The sequence below is a fragment of the Mauremys reevesii genome, linkage group 23, assembly GCF_016161935.1.
Source record: "Mauremys reevesii isolate NIE-2019 linkage group 23, ASM1616193v1, whole genome shotgun sequence".
Classification (NCBI taxonomy): domain Eukaryota; kingdom Metazoa; phylum Chordata; order Testudines; family Geoemydidae; genus Mauremys; species Mauremys reevesii.
Genome location: NC_052645.1, coordinates 4,303,412 through 4,323,067, shown reverse-complemented (window position 1 = coordinate 4,323,067; position 19,656 = coordinate 4,303,412). Strand labels below are relative to the sequence as shown.

Here is a 19,656-nt window from a genome sequence, read left to right as displayed (position 1 = left end):
GCTGAGACGCTTTGATCTGTCTAAGGTCTGTGGGATCAATACGTGTCATGGTGTAATTCTGTGTTATTCGGGGGTCAGACTAGCTGAGCTAATGGCCCCTTCTGCCCTTAAACGCCATGAAAACATTTCCCTGGTTTCCCCTTGCGCCTGTCAGACACCACGGTGAGGGGCCCAATAGAAGATCCTGGACACAGCGCTCTGGCTCTTACGTTACTTGGGGACGTCAGCGCTTTCCTAGCAAAGCTGCTGCTAAAGCGCTGGATTTGGGGAACGGTTCGGCTCCGGTTCAGAGATCTGCCTGCGGGGTGTGAACCTGCCACGAGGAGCGGGAAACGCAACCAGCAACGGGAGGCGTTGGCTGAGCTCCAGGCTGCCCCCGTGTGGCCAACACTTAGAACTGAGCAGCGGAGTTTAAAGCTGGCGCTGGGAGGGACCTGAACACGCGGGGCACGAAGGCTCCTGCGTGTAACGCTTGTTGGGTGGGCAGCTGAGCGTAGCTGATTGCAGGGGTTCAGGGCTGTACCCCGGGGTGCTGAGCATGTGTCTGTGCTCAGGTTGGCCTCGCTATGATGGTTTCTGGGAAGTTTGGTGTCGCCAGTCCCCCTAGAGAGAGGGGAACCAGACCAGCCCAGGAAAGGAGGCTTTCAAAACTCTGGTACCGATTGGCCATGGGACTGCCCCTGTGAAGAGCCGCTGCAGCCCTGCCAGGGAGAGTTGATCTCTCTTTATGCAGCCCCCCCCCACTCACCCATTGCTCAGGACGAGGGTTGTGCTCAAAGATCTGTGCCCCGTGTTTTCACCTCCATGTGAAGCGCACAGTGCAAATAACCCTCAGCGCATCAGCTCAGTTCCAGGCTCCACTTCCACCCGCTCTGAGCACAGAGCTCCCAGGCTGAAGCCTGAAGTTGGAAGCGGGAGACCCTGTAACCAGCCGGGCCCCGTGGCTGGTGCCTGTGATCCCAGCTCTGGGGGAGGCTGAGGCTGGCAAATCGCTTGAGCTCAGGAGTTCTGGGCTGCAGAGGGCTGTGCCGATCAGGTGTCCGCACTAAGTTCAGCATCATGTCTCACTAAGGCTATGCTGCAGGGGCAATTCACAGGCGCAACCCCTCTACTGATCAGCACAGGAGTTGTGACTGGCTCCATTCCTGACCTGGGGCGGTTCACCCCTCCTCAGGCAACCTGGGGACCCCAAGCTTCCCCGGGATCACCATATTGATGCCGAACTTAGTGTGGACACTAAGAGAGAGAGAGTTTGAGTGTAAGTTGGCCAACACAGAGAGAGAAACCTCAGAGGAAGAAAGAAACTCAGAACAGGGAGTCACCCTCATGGATCCAACTTTCTGCTAGGGAGCACACACCACTCCTGGCCAGAGAGATGATCAGCCCTCGCAAATGGCAACATCATCTCCCTTGAAGCCACAGCTAGTTTGGAAACCCACACCCAGGTAACAGGAAGTCCCTGCCTGGAGCCAGGAGGGCTGTGAGCAGAGCCCTCCCCAAACCAGATACTTCTCTCACCGACAGAGACAGCTACTCTCATCCCAGCCGGGCAGGTCTTGCATGGCATCAACAGGATTCACCCTGTCACTTCTCTCGCTCACTTGCCATCTCACCTCAGGGCTGGACTCCATCCCCGCGACTTCTTTTCCCTTGGTATGAAACACAACACAAGAGGAAAAGAAAAAGCAATGGTGGCGAGGCTCCTCTTCTCGCTACTCCCGCATCCCAGGGCTCCGGCTTCAACCCTCCTCCCATTCTGCCATCACAGCTACAATCAGAAATCTGAACCCTGGGCTCAGACCTGGTTGTCTCCCCAATCCTTGGCGCTGTCCAGCATGTCTCCCTGCACAGACGTCACCTGGCCTCCTCTTAGACTCCATCTTCATATTGCTCTTCTCCTTCCCAGAGCTCCTGCTCTGCCCCTCAGGCCTGTCTGTCCTCAGCTCTTCAGGCAGAGGGGAAGGGGCATGATGGGAACACACACGCCCCATTCCAGACACCACGCAGCATCCACAGGGCTACCAAACCACGTCACCTTCGGCCAAAACCACCCCCCACCCCGAGGGAGCAAAAGGCCTTTGTGAGCTCAGCACACACAAGCCAGGAAAAGATTAACACCCCCACCCAGCCCAGCCAGAGTGGGAGCTTCCCCCACTTCCCGGCCACAGGCCCACGGGGCTCATGGATGGAGGAGTTTGGGGGGCTGTGGGGGCCCCTGAAGGACTAGCTCAGCGTGTGATGAGTGACTGCGGTGTATGTGGGGGCCGGACTGTGGGTTGGGGTGTCCAGGGGGACCCCAGGGAAGGGACTAGGGGGATTAGGGATAGAGGAGGGTGGGGTTACCAAGGGGCATTGTGGGAATGTGGGATTTAGAGCCCAGAGTGGATGGGTGGGGGCGGGTTGCAGGACCCCACAGTGGGTGAAAAGGGGAACCCGGCAAGTTGGGGGGCAGCAGAGATTGGAGATGAGGAACCTCACACCCTGGGGATGGACTGGGGCAGTGGGGGGATGGGAAAGTGGGGCCCAGTCATGGGAAATGGGTTGGAGGCAGTTAGGGGCAGGGCGCTGAGGGTGAGGAGAAGGAGGGTGGGGTGCTGAGGACAGGGAGGAGGATGTCGGGGTTGGGGCGCGGAGGGGGAGGAGGGCGGAGGGGGCGAAGGAAAAGGCAAGGCAGAGCAGACAGGGTGGGGGAGGGGACGCCGGGGGCGGGGCTGGCGGGAGGGTCACAGTGGGGGGGGACACTGCTGGGGCAGGTTGGGGGGGGTTGAAGGCCCCGCGGCCCCAGGCTGCTGCTTGTGGGGCTGCTCCCAGGCAGCTCAGCCCCCCCCCTGCTGCCCCCCAGGCCCAGCGGGGGGGGGGGGTGAAGCCCTTTCACTCCGCGCTGCCTCTGCCCTGTGCCCCCCCCCAGCCCGGATCCCACGCGGGATTCGAATCCCAACGGCCGCAGCGCGCGCCTGGGGGGGTGGGGCAGCGAAGCCTCTGGGGCGAGGGAACCGGGGCCTCCCCCCACGCGCCGAGTCTCTGTCCCGCGCTCTCTCCGCCAATCAGGGAGCGGGGAGGGGCGCGGCGAAGTGATGAGCTATGGCCCCTCCTCCAATAGAGGCCGCGCGTGTGAGAAAGAGAGAGAGAGAACTACGCTTCCCAGAGTGCACCGGGAGGGGGGCGTTGTCTGAGCAACTGTCCGTCACTTCCGCTCTGAGACGAGCCAGGAACTACAACTCCCAGCCTGCCCCGGGGCGCCTCCGTCCTCTTCAGCCCAGGTGAGGGCAGGTCCCTGGGTCAACCCGACACCTCCCCCCCCCAAGGCAACTCCTCATCCCCGCCCAGCCCCCCTCTGGCTCCTGACGCGAACTCGCGTGTCCCGGGGTCTCGGCCCGGCCCCCCCCGCAGTGCCCCCCCCTCCCCGCCTGCTTCTCCCTTGGCCTCGTCTCTCCCCACTCCAGGGCGGGGCTGTTGGATGGAGCCATGTGGAAATACAGGGGAGGGGCTGGGAGCCAGGACTCCTGGGTTCTCCCCCAGCTCTGGGAGGGGAGGGGCTGGGGTGCCTGCTGCCCTTGCAGCGACCAGCAGAGCACCCCCCTGCAGCTTGTCACCCCAACCAGGTGCTTGGTGTGCTGGTGCCTGGAACTGCCCCTGGTTCCCAAACCAGACTAGTATTGGTTTTTCAGCAGAAAATTTTCATTTGGGGGAATTTTGTTTTCTCAGTCAGACCTTGCCAAGGGAAGCAGGGAGAAAATGTTGGAGTTGACTCCTTCAGAACAGCTTGGCCTAGACACTAGCTCTGGTTCACTGCTCTGGCCTTGCTCGGGTTGAGGGTATTTTAATAATTTGGGCAGGTCCCAGGGTGTTTGGGGGAGAAGATGAGGATGTTCCCTTTTGAGATAAAAAACTAAGAAATACGGGACAAGAGAATTTTTTTTTTTTTAGAAATCTGGGATTTAGACATTTTATTTAAAGCAAGGGGGGATCTGAGTTTCTGAGAAGCTTTTTGTTTGCAAGAAGCAACATTATTTGATCTGTCATTGTACCAAAGGGGGAGATGGTTGTCTATAAAGGAGGGGTGAAGACTAAATGCACCTGATGAGAATGGGATTTGAACCCATGCATACAGAGCACAATGGATTAGCAGTTCATCACCTTAACCACTCAGCCACCTCATGAGAAATGTCAAGAATAAGACAGGAGGAGAAATCTAAGGCCAGCAGAGATAGGGACAATAAGGAGTTTTTAAATACTAAGCGGAAGCAGGGGCTGAATGAGCTCCCCCCTCACATCTAGTGAGGAGCTGGGGGAAAGACTTCAGACCGTGTTTGCACAGACACACCTACTCTGCCTAGGTATGCAGCATGATGGGGCCGCTTCCCCAAAATGACCAGTTTTGGCTGGTGGCGGGTTACAAATCACTTTCGGATTGAGTGGAATGAAATGTTATTATCCTTCCTGCATGAATGAAGGGCAGCAGAACATACCTAGTCGGTCCTGATGGAGGGGTAGGTGGGTGAGGAATAGCTTTTATTGGACTGCATAGAAGTGATTGAGAACATCACCCTAAACCAGTGGTCCCCAAACATTTCACACTGTGCCCTCTTATCCAGCTGAGGGAGGGCAAAACCAGAGCTTGAGGGATTCAGCCCTGGGTGGTGGGGCTCAGACTTCTGGCTTCAGCCCCAGGCACCAACAAGTCTAATGCCAGCCCTGGCGACCCCATTAAAACAGGGTTATGACCCACTTTGGGGTCCTGACTCACAGTTTGCGAACCACTGCTCTGTGCTAAAGGGAGAGAGTTTTCCTGTGGGTGCAGTTAATCCACTTCCCCAAGAGGTGGCAGCTATGTCAGTGGGAGAAGCTATAGCACTGGGTGTTCAAGCTGTGGTGGTTACCACATTTATGAAGTTTAATCAAACCTGCATAGAAGTGATTGAGAACATCACCCTAAACCAGTGGTCCCCAAACATTTCACACTGTGCCCTCTTATCCAGCTGAGGGAGGGCAAAACCAGAGCTTGAGGGATTCAGCCCTGGGTGGTGGGGCTCAGACTTCTGGCTTCAGCCCCAGGCACCAACAAGTCTAATGCCAGCCCTGGCGACCCCATTAAAACAGGGTTATGACCCACTTTGGGGTCCTGACTCACAGTTTGCGAACCACTGCTCTGTGCTAAAGGGAGAGAGTTTTCCTGTGGGTGCAGTTAATCCACTTCCCCAAGAGGTGGCAGCTATGTCAGTGGGAGAAGCTATAGCACTGGGTGTTCAAGCTGTGGTGGTTACCACATTTATGAAGTTTAATCAAACCCCATTTTTAAAACCATCTGTGGTGTCGGAATGACAAAGGAGCTCGATGAAGCAGGGTCTGTCCGTGAAAGTCCTGGAGATCACGATTCCATTCTACTGTTGTGATGGGGGTAGAGCTCAATGGTAGTTCAAAGCCCCGTGCCCTCTTATAACCTTCTTTCTTTTTAAAAAAAAAAGAAAAACATTTTCATTTCCATTCTCCATTCTGTTCAGGAGCTCCACTATACGGGGGTGCTTGATATGGATGTAAACACTAAACATTTCGCCATCCAAATCATAAAGGCGACTAATTTCTGAAAAACGGAGTGTAGCATTGGGAGCAGCGTCTGATGTTTCCCTGTCTAGCCGGCTTGCTGCCTAGAACGAACGCTCCTTGAGTGGGGTGATCCACAGGGAGTAGCTCAAACCTCCAAAGTGCCTGGCCAGGGGCAGGACATTAGCACAGCAAGGGAGGGGTGTGGCAGTGACATCACAAAGGCCTTTTGCAGGACCTCAGACTATTGGTCAAAGGTGGTGGGGAGGTGGTGACCTCACAGAGAGATGCTGACATCAGCCAGGCAGGACAGGGGCGAGGGGCCAGGGAAACCTCAGAGACCCCTGTGGCTTTGCTTCAGCAAGTCTCCTTCTCCAGGTCTCTCTTTGAGGACTGAGAGAGTATTTGGGTTCATGTACGTGAATCCTGCTCACAGCGAGGCCTGTGTTTTAGCCAGTCCCTCACCCGGGCAATACCTCTGTACAATCCCCTGAGACACTCTCAATTCTCTCCCCACCCCAAGGAAATCCTGTTCTGCTCCTTTCATAGAGATCCCTGGGACACCCCCTCACACTGGGTCCCTGAGGGGTCAGGCAAACTCTCAGTGCCTGAAGCCTCTGCCACTCACCTGGTGCCCCATAGATCAGCCACAGCCCTGGTTCTGCTCCTCTCTCCAGGGTGCGAAAGGAGCTGAGTCAGCGAATCCATGGGGGCTGCAGAACCAACAGAGAAAAAATAGGTGCTCAGCGCCCACTGGCAGCCAGCTCCCCCACCCCCTACAGGCCTTGCCGACAAGCTCCTCCTCTTCCCCTTCAGCCCCTCCCACCTGCCAGTGACCAGCTGTTCAGTGGGGTGCAGGAGGCGCTGGGCAGGGAGAGGAAGAGGTGGGGGAGGGAGAGGAATGGGGCAGGAAGGTGAAGGCCGGGAAGAGATGGGACAGGGGTGGGGGTTTGGGGGAAGGGGTGGAGTGGGGGCAGGGCCTGGGGTGGAAAGGGGGGATTTGTCACAGACCCCTCTAGGGCCGGCTCTGAAGGGAAGCACCGACTCTCACAGTGACAATAGAAGTGACCAGCCTTGCGGGGGAGGCTGAGGGAGATCTGCACTCACCAGGTCTCTTCTCTCCCCCACGGTGAGCCAGACACTGCTCTCCCCTGGCTCTCACTCTAGCAGCTGGACGCCAAGGAGCCATTTCCCCACAGGAAGTGCATTGAGTGCCCCTGTGGTGCTGGGGGGCTGGCGCTGCTGCTGCCTGTGGGGCTGGCAGGGGGGCTGATGTCTGCACAGACTCTCAGCTGTGTCGGGTTCCTCCGGTGGGGTGTGGAGCAGCCGTTCGTTTTCCTGTTTGCACTCCTCTGCGGTGTGAAAACCGGGGAGGGGAGGCAGAAGCCCCACTTCCCTCCCGAAATGACGCCCAGTGGGGGAAGCCAGGACAACAGGGTGGGGCGGCAGGTGGTGGCCAGACTCTCACCGCCAGGGTCTAGTCTAGCTCAGGGTCCAGCTCAACCTCCTCCCCGCGCCACTGGCCCCCAGTCCCCTTCCACCACCAGGTCAACCCGGGCACTAGGGCAGGAACGGGGTGAGGCAGCAAGTCAAGCTGAGCAAGGCAGGTAAAAGCGAGTCTTGTCTTCATGGGCCGCTCCCAATGACGTCCTTTTTGTCTGCAACTGCTGCAAAAACATCCTGGACAGAGAAGCAACAGGCCAAAATACTGCTCCATGGCTGCCAAAGTAGCTCAGTTGGGAGAGCGTTAGACTGAAGCTCTAAAGGTCCTTGGTTCAATCCCAGGCTTTGGCAGGCCCTTTGATCCCTCTTTGTGCAGGGGGTGGCTTGTTTTCTAGGAAGGCAGCAGCAGGGGCGCCTCTACGTTTTTGGCCGCCCCAAGCAGTCATGCGCGGGAGGCGCCCCGGAGCCGCGGGAGCAGCGGACCTCCCGCGGGCATGACTGCAGAGGGACCGCTGGTCCCGCGTGGCTCGGCTGGACCTCCCGCGGCTGCGGACGGTTCGCGAGTCCGACGGCTCCGCTTGAGCTGCCGCAGTCATACCTGCGGGAGGTCCAGCCGAGCCGCGGGACGAGCGCCCCCTCCGCAGTCATGCCTGCGGCAGGTCCGGTCCTCCCGGGGCTCCGGTGGACCTCCCGCAGGCATGACTGCGGCAGGTCCGCCGGCCCAGCCTGCCGCCCCCCCCCCCGGCGGCAGGGAACGCCCCCTACATTTTGCCGCCCTAGGCACCAGCTTGTTTTGCTGGTACCTAGAGCCGCCCCTGGGCAGCAGCACCTTTATCTGAGGCAAGTACCTGATTGTGAGCTCCCCAGCAGGATAACAGAGAGCATGGGCTTCTCCCCCTAGTTGGCCCACCTGACCTATAAGGATGAGAGATGGGAGCTGTCTTTCCCACATGACTTATTTGTCGAGGCAAAATGGCGGGAACAGAGTGAGGCAGGACGGCCCTCGGATATGGTGCCAGAGGGGGCAGGGACTTGGGAGGGAAGCTCCTCTGCAAAGCTGAGTGACGACAGTGCTGGGGAAGGGGCATCTGGCACGTGGAATGTGGCAGGGATTCAGAGGCCCAGGAGGAGGCACTTGATGTTAAGCTGTGAAAGGAAAGATCTGTGGTGGGAACTGGCTCCCTTCCCCTGGACCACACAGTGTTTGGTGTTAGGGCTGATTTTAATTGTCAGCCGCCCTGAGAACCACTTGTGCCGTTTTCTCGACCGTGAGAGGAAACCTTTTTACAATGAGCACTACCTGGCGCAGGTCTGTAGCGAGGTCGGCTTAGAGGACGTGTTTCTCCGTAATGGAACCAGTGGAGGGCGGGCGGTTGCCTCCTATTCCTCTGACCCGAGCTCACACCAGCCGCAGAGGGGATACACCTTTCTGCGGGGACAGGCCAGGAGTCGCACTGATCGGATTTACATGAAGGAGAGCACGTCGACAGCCCAGTGCAGGGTGGTGCCAATGGACTGTTCGGATCACGCAGCTCTCACCGTGTGCTCAATGTGGGCAATTCCCTGACCCACGGCAGAGGACATTGGAAGCTGAACATCCAGAGCTTGCAAGATAAAGGAGCAGGGGGGCGAGGCCTGGAGGTGTTGGCAGAACGGGAAAGCATCAGAGGGTTCTGTGGTTACCAGGGGGATTGGTGGGAGTCGGTGAGGGAGGAGTTGGCGGCTTTGTTCCGGCGGTCGGGCAAACACCACAAACATTAAAGAAACCAACAGTGCCAAGTCCTGCAGCGTCGCCTGTGGGATTTCCACAAGAGCATCCAGGCTGGGGAGCCAGTCAATGTGTGACAGTACAACCAGATCAAGCGACAGCTGGCTGAGTTCCAGGAGATGAGGCTGCAGATGGCTGATATGAGCGGGAGCACTGAGTGAAGGGAGGGGGTGGCCTCCCCTGACATTTTTGCAGCCTGCAGGGAACAAAGACAAAGTAGGGGGATGCGGGGACTCAGGGCAGGTCCCACGGACGTGGTAGATCAGGATTATAGTTGATGGAGAAGTAAAGAGAGTCCTGTGAGAGGAAGCTGCTGTTGGGAAGAACATGAGGCTTTTAACCGTGGGGGGGTCCAGTGTTTGAGCCCTAGTTTTAGCAGCTGGCTTTTAAGCTGCTGTGCAGGCCAGTCACCTAACACATCCTGGGCAAGTCCAGAGCCACACATGGATTCCCAGAAGCCATAGCAATTTCCTAGAAAGGCCCCTTTCTCCTGCTGAGTCCTTAGGAAGCAGGATAGAAGCCCACATCTGCAGGAGCAGGCCCAGAAAGCACAGTCTCTGGTTGGCAGTGAGCACTATGGGGCCAGGTGCTGAGAAAGCCGAGGGGAGAAGAGAGCGGGAGCAGCTGCAGAGAAGCTGTGAGTGCAGAGTGCAAACCTGCCAGCTGAGGGTCATAGGTGTCTAGAGACTGTGACACCATCTGGTGCCCTGGCGTAAAGTTCAGCTGTCAGAACACTGACTAGTGCAAGCTGAGCTCAGATCTCAGGGGGACTCTGGGACCTGTGGCTTCAGACCTAAGCATAGGTGGAGTTTCAAGGCTTTGTCTTGCTCTTTCAAATGACTCGGGAACTGGTGTTTTGCCTGCTGGCTGTTGTGACTTGCGCACCAGAGGGGAGGCCGGATCCAGCAGGCTGGCCTTGCCTGGAGCCCTGTAGGGAGGGATGGGAGCTGGGTTTACTCTGAGTTCTGCAGCTGGGCTGCAGCCAGGCACGGGAGGCTGCCCTCTTGGTTGACCTACTGGCCCAAAGTCACTTTGGCGGCGCTGGTCTTTCCCCAGGAATGCTGAGGCACAGGCCTGAGGGAGGGAGACTCAATCCCCCTCCCTATTGGGCAGGGCAGAAGAGGCGGCTGTGAGAGCGGCCAGGTCCCTGAGCTGGGCCTGCCAGCGTTTGGGGAGGGTGGAGCTGACTGGGGCATGGTGCTGGCAAAATGCCTCAGGGCGCTGGCGGGAGGAGCAGGCCAGGGCCAGGGCTGGGAAGAGAGAGAGAGAGAGAGACCAGCAGGTTCCCTCTATTGTTTCCTACTCTTTTTCTTCCGTAGTTTCTCCTCTGCATGAACTTGCTCATTTTCTCCATGAGCCTGGCTAGCTCAGTTGGCAGAGCATCAGACTTTTAATCTGAGGGTCCAGGGTTCAAGTCCCTGGTTGAGCACTCAACTATTCCCCAAGGTCTTAAAAAGCTCTGTCTCTGGAGTCCTTCTTCTCTTCAGGATTTTGCCTTTCCTAAGAAGGGGTTCTGTGTGTGGGTTTGAAGGGGCAACTTCCTGACACCCCCTCTCTCCTCGCAGGCTGGAGGAATAAAGGCCTCTGGGCAGGGGCAGCCCTAGACTAGCTGCAGCACCTGGCGCCCCAGGCAAACCCCGCAATTGTCACCCCCCACCCCTGAACCCCAAGGGCAGAGCTAGGCTGAGGTTTTTTGGTAAACTGGGAAACATTTTGCCCCTTTTTTCCTTTTAATGTTTTTAAGCCTTTTTTTTTTAAACAGAGGCTTAATTATTCGGTTTGTCCATCCGTCCGCCTGTCCAACCAATGTTTCTTTCTTCATCCTTCTGGTTCTGGCTGCCCCTTACTACAGCCATAACTTTGGTCTTGAACTTTATAGAGTAGTGAGGTACCTTAAGGGTTAAATGCTAAATCCGAAACCCAAACAACACTAGTTACCTGTGTCTGGCAAAAGGTGTCCGGCAGTTTTGCCACTTTGAATGATTCAAATGGATTTTCAGTGGCATTATAAAAAAAAACAACAAAGCAAAACCAAACCAATTCATCTTAAACCTTCAAAACAAGAGTTTTACAAACCATGAGTGTCAGTTTAGGTCCTTAAAACCTTACATCATCACACACAAAGTTCTCTGTTGCCTAACATCCCTTTTTACACAACTGAACCCTGACTGCACGTCCATCTTGTACAACCAGAGCCAGCCAGGGGCAGGCAAGTTAAGTGCCAATAGAAACTCCAGTCATTCCTGTAGTGATTTTGCTTACATTACCCAGGAGTCAAATCATTTTGATGAGATCATCTCTCTGCCTGCTGCCTGGAGCCGTCCCCTATAGACCATTTCTGTGGGCAAAGGGCCCATTTCCCCTCAGAATGGCTGTAAAGGTTTCTCGGGACAAAACATAGTGGTGGTAGTAGACACTGAACCTGACCCTCTTGTATAATTTAATTACCAAACTTCTATCAAATGTGTCTGCACAGAGCTGCACATACAGTTACATTCACTGAAAGTGAGCAACCGTCCCCAGAACTCACTGCCGGGAGCCTTAAAGTATCTGCCAGTGACACAGGTACCTTTTAAGTACCAAGACGTGCAGAGACACATCTTCCATGGGAACCAGCCGGCGTGTGCAGAGCAAAGGTTGCCCACGGGCGCTGTGTCAGGCTCTGGCACCGCATGAGACAATGGACCACTTTCTGGTGGCTGTTTTTTTTCCCCAACAGGTGTGGGGACTTCTGGCTACATGATGGTGGCTGCCAGATCAGTTGGACAGGATTCTTCTCAGCTCACCTGAGGCTTGTTCCTGGACAAACGAGGGCAACCACAGGGCACCAGCAGAACCAGCTGCAGCCAGGGCGCCCTCAGCAGGGGCCGCCGTATAGCGGGCGGCTGTCACGGGACACACTGCGCCTGCTCAATGTCAGAAAATCCCCTTCAGACTAAACCAGTTTGTTTCTCGAAATCAAAACAAGTGGGATGAAAGTTCTTTGCAAAAATATTTTGTTGCAAAACAAAAGCATCTCCTGATTGTCACAGTGTGTTAAACTGTCTCGTCACACACAAAGAGGAGACACTTAGATCTCAAACATTAGATAAGATGCTTCAGTCTGAGCTAAGTAGTTGCTGCTCTTAACAATTTCAAAATAAAAATCAAATAGACTATTCCAGCTATTCTAATATGTCATAATCTGCTCTGAGTAAACGTGATAGGACACCTCATATTATGCACTACTCCTAGTGACACTCTCCAATGGATCCTCATCCTCTACCCACCGTGAGGTAGCTGGGAGCAGATCATTATTATCCCTACTTGAAAGAGGGAGAAGCTAAGGCTGAGAAAGGAGAATTGACTTGTCTTAGGTCACAGAGCCAGCCAGTGGCAGAGTTGGGAATAGGACCCAAAAGCCCTGATTTTCAAACTAACCATCAGATCTTGAATTTCAAACATTGAATGACTTGAGTAAAGTGCTCTCCGATGAGCTCCAGACCAACAACAGTTCACAGTAATTATTCAGCCAGTATTTTAGGAGAACTGCAATGTTAGAGAGAATCATGAACTGCTCAGAGACCATTAATACAGCGAAGCAGCAAAATTTGTCAAACATATGACTGGTTCTGACTTATTTCCTTGGTCTTAAAAGAGAACAACAAGGACCTGAGTCTCCCCCTGTCAATAACCCCCTGCTCAGCCAATCAGGGTAGAGACTGAGGATGGGAGGCTGAGGGTTCTCACCAGAGAGCCCAAAGGATGGCCCAGGCCACCAGTGGGGATCACTGCCCCAGCACTCTTTCAGCCCCACATTTTTGGGTGGGCCTCCCACAATGGGAGCTGCAGAGCACTCCCCCGCAACACACACACACACACACACACTGCTCCTGGTGATGGGAGGGGAACACGTGAAAGGACAAAAGAAGCAAGAGACAAAGAGAAAGGAGGAAGGGATGGATGGAGGAAAAGGTGAAACCAAAAGGACAAACCCTAATGACCACAGTGATTCTAAGGGACAAAATCCCAGGTGCAGAATAAAATTCTGCCTCCTTAAGCTTGTGTTTTCCATGCCTAGAATTCAACTGTCACCAGATGGATCAGACTGAACAGGTTTCAAACCTCGAGGAGGCTCTTACCTTCTAAACAGGGACGGCTGTTTTCTAGTAAAATCAGGAAAACGGAAGGAGAAAACTCGAAAGAGGTTCCTCCTGGCGCTCACATACGTGAACCCGAATACTCTCTCAGTCCTCAAAGAGAGACCTGGAGAAGGAGACTTGCTGAAGCAAAGCCACAGGGTCTCTGAGGTTTCCCTGGCCCCTCGTCCCTGTCCTGCCTGGCTGATGTCAGCATGTCTCTGTGAGGTCACCACCTCCCCACCACCTTTGACCAATAGTCTGAGGTCCTGTAAAAGGCCTTTGTGATGTCACTGCCACACCCCTCCCTTGCTGTGCTAATGTCCTGCCCCTGCCCAGGCACTTTGGAGGATTGAGCTACTCCCTGTGGATCACCCCACTCAAGGAGCGTTCGTTCTAGGCAGCAAGCCGGCTAGACAGGGAAACATCAGACGCTGCTGCTCCCAATGCTACACTCAGTTTTTCAGAAATTAGTCGATTTTATGGCCAGAAGAGACCATTAGAGCATCTAATCTGACCCCCTGCATATCACAGGCCTCCTGTATGACGCAAGAGCTACTTTTGGGCAAACACATTCCAGAAAGGCAGCTAGTCTTCATTAAATGACATCAAGAGATGGAGAATCCACCACTTTCCTTGGTAGCTTGTTCCTGTGGTGAATCATCCTCGCTGTTGAATATTTGTGCCTTAGTTGTAATATGAATTTGTCTCTTTTCACCTTCCAGCCATTGGGTCTTGTTATGCCTTTCTCTGCGAGATTAAAGAGCCCTTTCATACCAAATCTTTTCTCTCCATTAAGGCACTTCAACACTTCAATGAAGTCACTTTTCATTCATGAAGGACCCCCCGCCGCCGAATTGCCGCCGAAGACCCAGAGAGGAAGAATCTCCGGAGGCCCGGACCCCAGGAGAGTTTTCCAGAGCTCCCGGAGTTAGTGAAGGACCCCGCTCCAGGAGCCCCAAAAAACTCTTGTGGGGGCCCCTGCGGGGATCAGGGCAAATTGCCCCACTTACTCCACCATCTGGGCGGCCCTGATGGGACCTGGATCTACTGTTATTTCAGGACTCCTGTGAGTCCCTCAGCTGGTTGGTTTGCACTCTGCTCTTGGGACTCTCTCTCCTCCTCCCTCCCTGCTGCTCTCCTCCCCTAGACATTGAACCCAGCCCTTGCTGCTGCCAACACCAACTGGCAGAAGGGCCTATAAGTCCCCTGCCTGAGGGGAGGCCAATGCATGTGGTCGGCCATAAGCAATATGATATTTTCTGTCTTATTCTCTATCCCATTCTTAATGATTCCCAAGATTCTCTTTGCTTTTTTGCCTGTCGTTGCACACTGAGTGGATGTTTTCAGAAAACTATCCGCAGTGACTCCAAAATCCCTCACTTGAGTGGCAACAACTATTTTTGGCCTCGTAATTTTATATGTATAGTTGGGATTATGTTTTCCAATGTGCATCACTTTGCATTTATCAACAAATCTGTCATTTTGTTGCCCTTTCACCAGTTTTGTGAACTCTTTTTGTAACTCTTCGCAGGCTGCTTTGGACTTAACTTTCCTGAGTAGTTTTGGATCATCTGCAAATTTTGCCACCTCGCTGTTTACCCCTTTTTCCAGATCATTTATGACTATGTTGAATAGCTCTTATCCCAGAGGCCCTGTGGGGCACCACTACTGACCTCTCTCCATTTTGAAAACTCACAATTTATTCCTACCTTGTAACCAGTTATTTACCCATGAGAGGACCTTCCCTCTCATCCCATGAGAGTGTAATAGAGCAGAATAGGGCTTCCTTGGGAGGGGGAGTGAAATGAGAATATATCAGGGGGTTGTGCACATTTATTGTCCTGGTGAAAAAGTGTGTCTGATACTCAGTCTTTGCTGTTCCTGCCAGCTGTGACTGCTGAGGACATTTTCCTTCTCTACTCCAGGGTCTCTCTTCTGCCAGATTCTCAAAAAGTCAGGCCCCCTGCAGACTATGGCAGAGCAGTTTGGTAATAGGCTGCAGGACTCACCACGTAAGAATGTAGCTGCTGTAACCACTTGACTGTCCATGGGCCAAATCCTGCAGCCCTGGCAGCCCAGGAGAACCTCCCACTGATGGTGATGGGAATTGAGCCTTTGTAACTAGCTGCTGGTACCTGAGGTCTCAGCTATGGATTAAACTGGTGGCAAACACAGCTTCAGCCAAAGAAGTGAAGGCTGTAAGTGAAAGAGCAAAGCTGGCCATCCGGGGAGCTGCTGCAGTCCCGTAACCACAGCTGGAAGGGAGAAGAGGAAAAACTCCCTAAAGTGCTGGGAGCAGCCCCGAGAAAAGGAAGTTTGTCAGTGAGATCAGTAGCAATAACTGTGAAATGAAGGAGTGCTTTCTCCTCTGTGCTGACATGGCTGAATTGTGTTACTTTACTGTGAGAATAAGCTTTAAAATATCCTGCTCCAATTTCAGGATGGGTCTGTAACCATAATCAGTCTCTGTGGGAAGTAGCCTCTAGATAGTGATCTTTGGGCAGAGCTGGCTGAAGAGCCTTCCTACTCACCAGGAGATCCTGGCTTGGCCTGACAGTTCTTCCTTGCGGAACCTGGCTTTTCTGTCAGGCTCCTTTCTTTTATTTCTTCTAATGAAAAGAAAAGACCTCACTGCACAATCCTTGTAAGTGCTTGTTCAAGACACAGAGAACCTTCCTTGCAGCTAAGTCTTGAATGGTAAGTCTGGAGCTGATGGAAAGGTTACCATGACTCAGAGTTGAGCTGAAGTTGCTGTGAGTGGAACACAGAGCACTAATCAGTATCTGATCACAGCAGCTTGTGGGAGAAGCACATGTTAGAAGCCCTCTGTCAGCTCAGCTGTGGCTTTCTGTGCATTGAGCCAGCCTGCTCAAGGTCTGCAAGTCTTGAGGGAAATGGGGAACATTTTTACTTTGGAATTTGAAGGTGAGCTCTTGGACCATCAAGTGTAGTGGTTGCAAATCTCCTATTGGGGAAGGCACCATAGCTTAGTAGGCTAAAGCACCTGTCTAGTAAACAGGAGATCCTGGGTTCAACTCCCAGTGGTGCCTTGTTCTATAGCTGTTGTCTCCTCTGCTCACATTTTCCTGTGTCCTTCTAGGAAACAGAAGAGACCTCCCTTGATGATCCAAGTAATTCCTTGTGAAGGGAAAAGGCTTCTTTCCAGCGGAGCGTTGGAGAGAATCAAATCCTCAGTCTGGAGTTGATCAAAAGGCTATTGGCATTGGCAAGGAGGTTGCTGCGGCTGCAATATGTTGTGACAGGAGAGGCTGTGTTGGGCACCCATGCGATTCGCTGGGGATATCTGTGCACAGAGCCCCTTCTAGAGGGTTCTCTGGAGGGCTTGCAGGAAATGGAGAATGACTGTCCTTTCACCTTTCATGTTATTGTTGATGAAAAATGGAACAGTTAGGGGAGAAGTCCCAGAGCATGGCACCATGGCAGAGCTTGCCAAGAGAGCTGCTGGATAAAGAGCAGATTCAGGATCCAGCATCCAGTGCTGCCTTGCTGAACGTGCCTCCTCTTGTCACCTTTTGGTCAATCTTTTTTGTTAACGGAGAAGCCCGACTCTGGCTAGCCATACAAATGCTTGCAAAAGAAACGGGTCTTTTTGCTGACAACTGTCAAAACATGGAAACAAAGTCAAGGTCACTGAAACTCATCTTGCATGCACAGTTGTTGAAGCTACAAAGCAGAGCACTAAGCACAGTATTACCACGACTGGTCACAGCAGGATCTCTGTGTGGTGGGATCTGTGGGGTACAAGCCCAAACTGTGGAACTGCTCTGTCCTCTTCTCTCTCCAGTCTGGGCTGTGTCTTACAATGCTGCACTAGTGACAAGCAGCAAAACCCCCTCCGTGTGCTGTGATCACTCAGCCAACAACATGCAGCAATGCACCCAACTAAGTTGCATGAAAGTTCTGTAAATCACTCCTCAATTATACATAGAGAGACACCAACATATCTCCCCAGCCCTCAGCCTTGCACCTCAGAAATGTACCGTCTTACACTGCTCAAAACCTCTTGAAAAGTGCAAGCTCATTAATTAATTCACCCCTTCCTCAAAAATAAAGTGAATATGCACCAGCCTTTTTAATCTGAGCAGCTTTTCCAAGCACTTTGGACAATTTCACAAGTAAGTATAAAACATTAAAATAAGTTTATTAACTACAGAAAGATAGATTGTAAGTGATTATAAGTGTTAGGCAGAGAGGTCAAAGTTGGTTACATAAATGAAAATATCAGAGGGGAGCCGTGTTAGTCTGGATCTGTAAAAGCAGCAGAGTCCTGTGGCATCTTATAGAGTAACAGACGTTTTGGAGCATGAGCTTTCGTGGGTGAATACTGTGGCAGAGCTCTGACCTTGCTCCCGTGGGTCCTGCACTTCTAGGCGGTTTATGCTGCCTCAGTGGCTCACTGTGACCCTCCACGTAGCCCTTCTCTCTCTAGGGCCAGAGTTACAGTCTACTGAGCCCTTTTCATCATAGGCTGCAATGAGGTTGGTGAGAGAACTCCCACAGTCTCTGTTCAGCCTCCTGTCCTGACAGGGACCTGACTTCCCCTTCCAGGAGATGTTCCTGTAGTGGTGGGTTGGGGGGAACCCGGGCCTGCCCTCTACTCCAGGTTCTAGCCCAGGGACCCTAATGGTAGCAGTTGTTGGCAGCCAACCTTTCACTGCCAGAGTTGCTGCATTTCCCTGGGCCACTTCCCCACAGCTCTCCTGCTTCTCCCTTCTTCACCCTTACCTTAGGGCTCCTTTAACGATGGTTTGGGGGTGTCTTCAGTAACCAGCCCTTCAGCCGCACTTCCTCTCCTCTGGCTCCCTGACTCTTCCCTGCCTGACTGGAGTGAGCCCTTTTTATAGTAACAGCAGGGCCTTAATTAGAGTCAGGTGGTCACATTAACTGAATGGCCTCACCTGACTCTTTACAGCTTAATTAGAGTCAGGTGTTCTCATTAGCCTGGTGCAGCCCCTGCTCTGGTCAGTCAGGGAACAGAAAACTGTTAATCCAGTGGCCAGTATATCTGCCTTCTGCTATTCTGCTGTACCCACCTGGCCTGGGTCTATCACAATGCCCACTTCGTCGGATGCAAGTCTTGCATCCGACGAAGTGGGGATTCACCCACGAAAGCTCATGCTCCAAAACGTCTGTTAGTCTATAAGGTGCCACAGGATTCTTTGCTGCTTTTATAAATGAAAATAGAATCTCAGTGTGATATTCTATACCTTTGGGGGAGCGGGCTGTAACCCCCATATTCCTCATTTTCATATAATCATGATCTTACATATAGAGCATGACTTGTAAGATATCAGGGGAAAGGATATGATCTGCTGAAAGTCATTTCTCTACCGATCTATGTATACCATTCATGCGTATGAAGTTATGAGAATTGTGTAGTGTGGTTGTCACTATGCTGTAAGTTGGGGGAATCAGCCATCACCTGCATGATGCCACACATGGGGAATTGCTCAGCCCTGCTTGGAGAGACGCAGTGATGCTCACCTGACTCTGAAGAGGGCCACAAAGCCAATGGGGAAGGAAGGACATGATAAAAGGAGAGACATTCGCTATGCTTTATCTCTCTCTTCCACCTACAGCCATCACCACACCAAGTGACTGAAGAGCTGATGAAAGGGGAGAGCCTGGCTGAAAAGTAACCAGCCAGCCTGTAGTGAGAAGCATCTAAGTTTGTAAGGGCATTGAAAGGGTTAAGATCAGCTTAGAATGCGTTTTGCTTTTATTTCACGAAAACAGTGAGGAGTCCGGTGACACCTTAAGGACTAACAGCTTTATTTGGGCATAAGCATTCGTGGGTCAAAACCCCACTTCCCCAGATGCTTGGGGTGAAAATTGCAGATACAGACATAAATATATATTGGAACATGACATGAAGGGAGTTACCTTACAAGGGGAGAACCAGTGTTATAGGCCAATTCAGTAAGGGTGGATGTGGTTCACTCCCAATAATTGCTGGGGAGGTGTCAATACCAAGAGAGGGAAAATTGCTTTTGTAGTGAGCCAGCCACTCCCAGTCCCTATTCAAGCTCAAATTAATGATGTTAAGTTTGCAAATAAATTGTAACTCTGCAGATTCGCTTTGAAGTCTGTTTTTGAAGTTTTTTGAACGGCTACTTTTAAATGTTACTGAATGTGAATATAGAACAGGAGTACTTGTGGCACCTTAAAGACTAACAAATTTATTTTAGCATGAGCTTTCGTGAGCTGCAGCTCACAAAAGCTCATGCTAAAATAAATGTGTTAGTCTCTAAGGTGCCACAAGTACTCCTGTTCTTTTTGCGGATACAGACTAACACGGCTGCTACTCTGAAACCTGAATGTGAATATGTGAATGGGTTAGTGAATGTGTAAATGCAGCAGTGCCTGTGCAAGTCACATATGGTCTAGTAGTCAGGATTCCTGTTTTTTCACCCAGGCGGCCTGGGTTCAATTCCCAGTGTGGGAACAGTCCAGAGCTTTTGCTCAGAAGGGAGGGAGGAAATGAAAGGAATGGGAAGGGATCCTGCCAGCAGGGGAGTTGGACAGTGTTCAGAGGGGATCCCAGAAGTGGGGGTGGGGGCAGTAGCATAGCTGGCGGGATTCAGCAGAAGCAGCCACTTCCCATCAGGCTGGCAGGCAGAGAAGCGGCGTCTGCCGGCTGCATGGCCAGAGGAGCCGTAGGACGGCAGCGGCAGGCCGGTGTGGAAGCCGCGCCTGCCAGCTGACGCTGCCCACCACACAGCTGGAGGAGTCGCGGGACAGCAGGCGGGTGTGGAAGCGGCG

General features: G+C 53.0%; 3 non-coding genes across 3 annotated transcripts; all 3 read left to right on the top strand.

Annotated features, from left to right (window-relative positions):
* The first annotated feature begins 7,262 nt into the window (after positions 1 to 7,262).
* TRNAF-GAA lies at positions 7,263 to 7,335 on the top strand. Its single transcript has one exon. It is a non-coding gene; the product is annotated as a tRNA-Phe (tRNA).
* A 2,773-nt stretch (positions 7,336 to 10,108) lies between these two features.
* Positions 10,109 to 10,181, top strand: TRNAK-UUU. The gene has a single exon. It is a non-coding gene; the product is annotated as a tRNA-Lys (tRNA).
* Positions 10,182 to 15,849: 5,668 nt separating this feature from the next.
* TRNAT-AGU lies at positions 15,850 to 15,923 on the top strand. Its single transcript has one exon. It is a non-coding gene; the product is annotated as a tRNA-Thr (tRNA).
* The last annotated feature ends 3,733 nt before the right edge of the window (positions 15,924 to 19,656 follow it).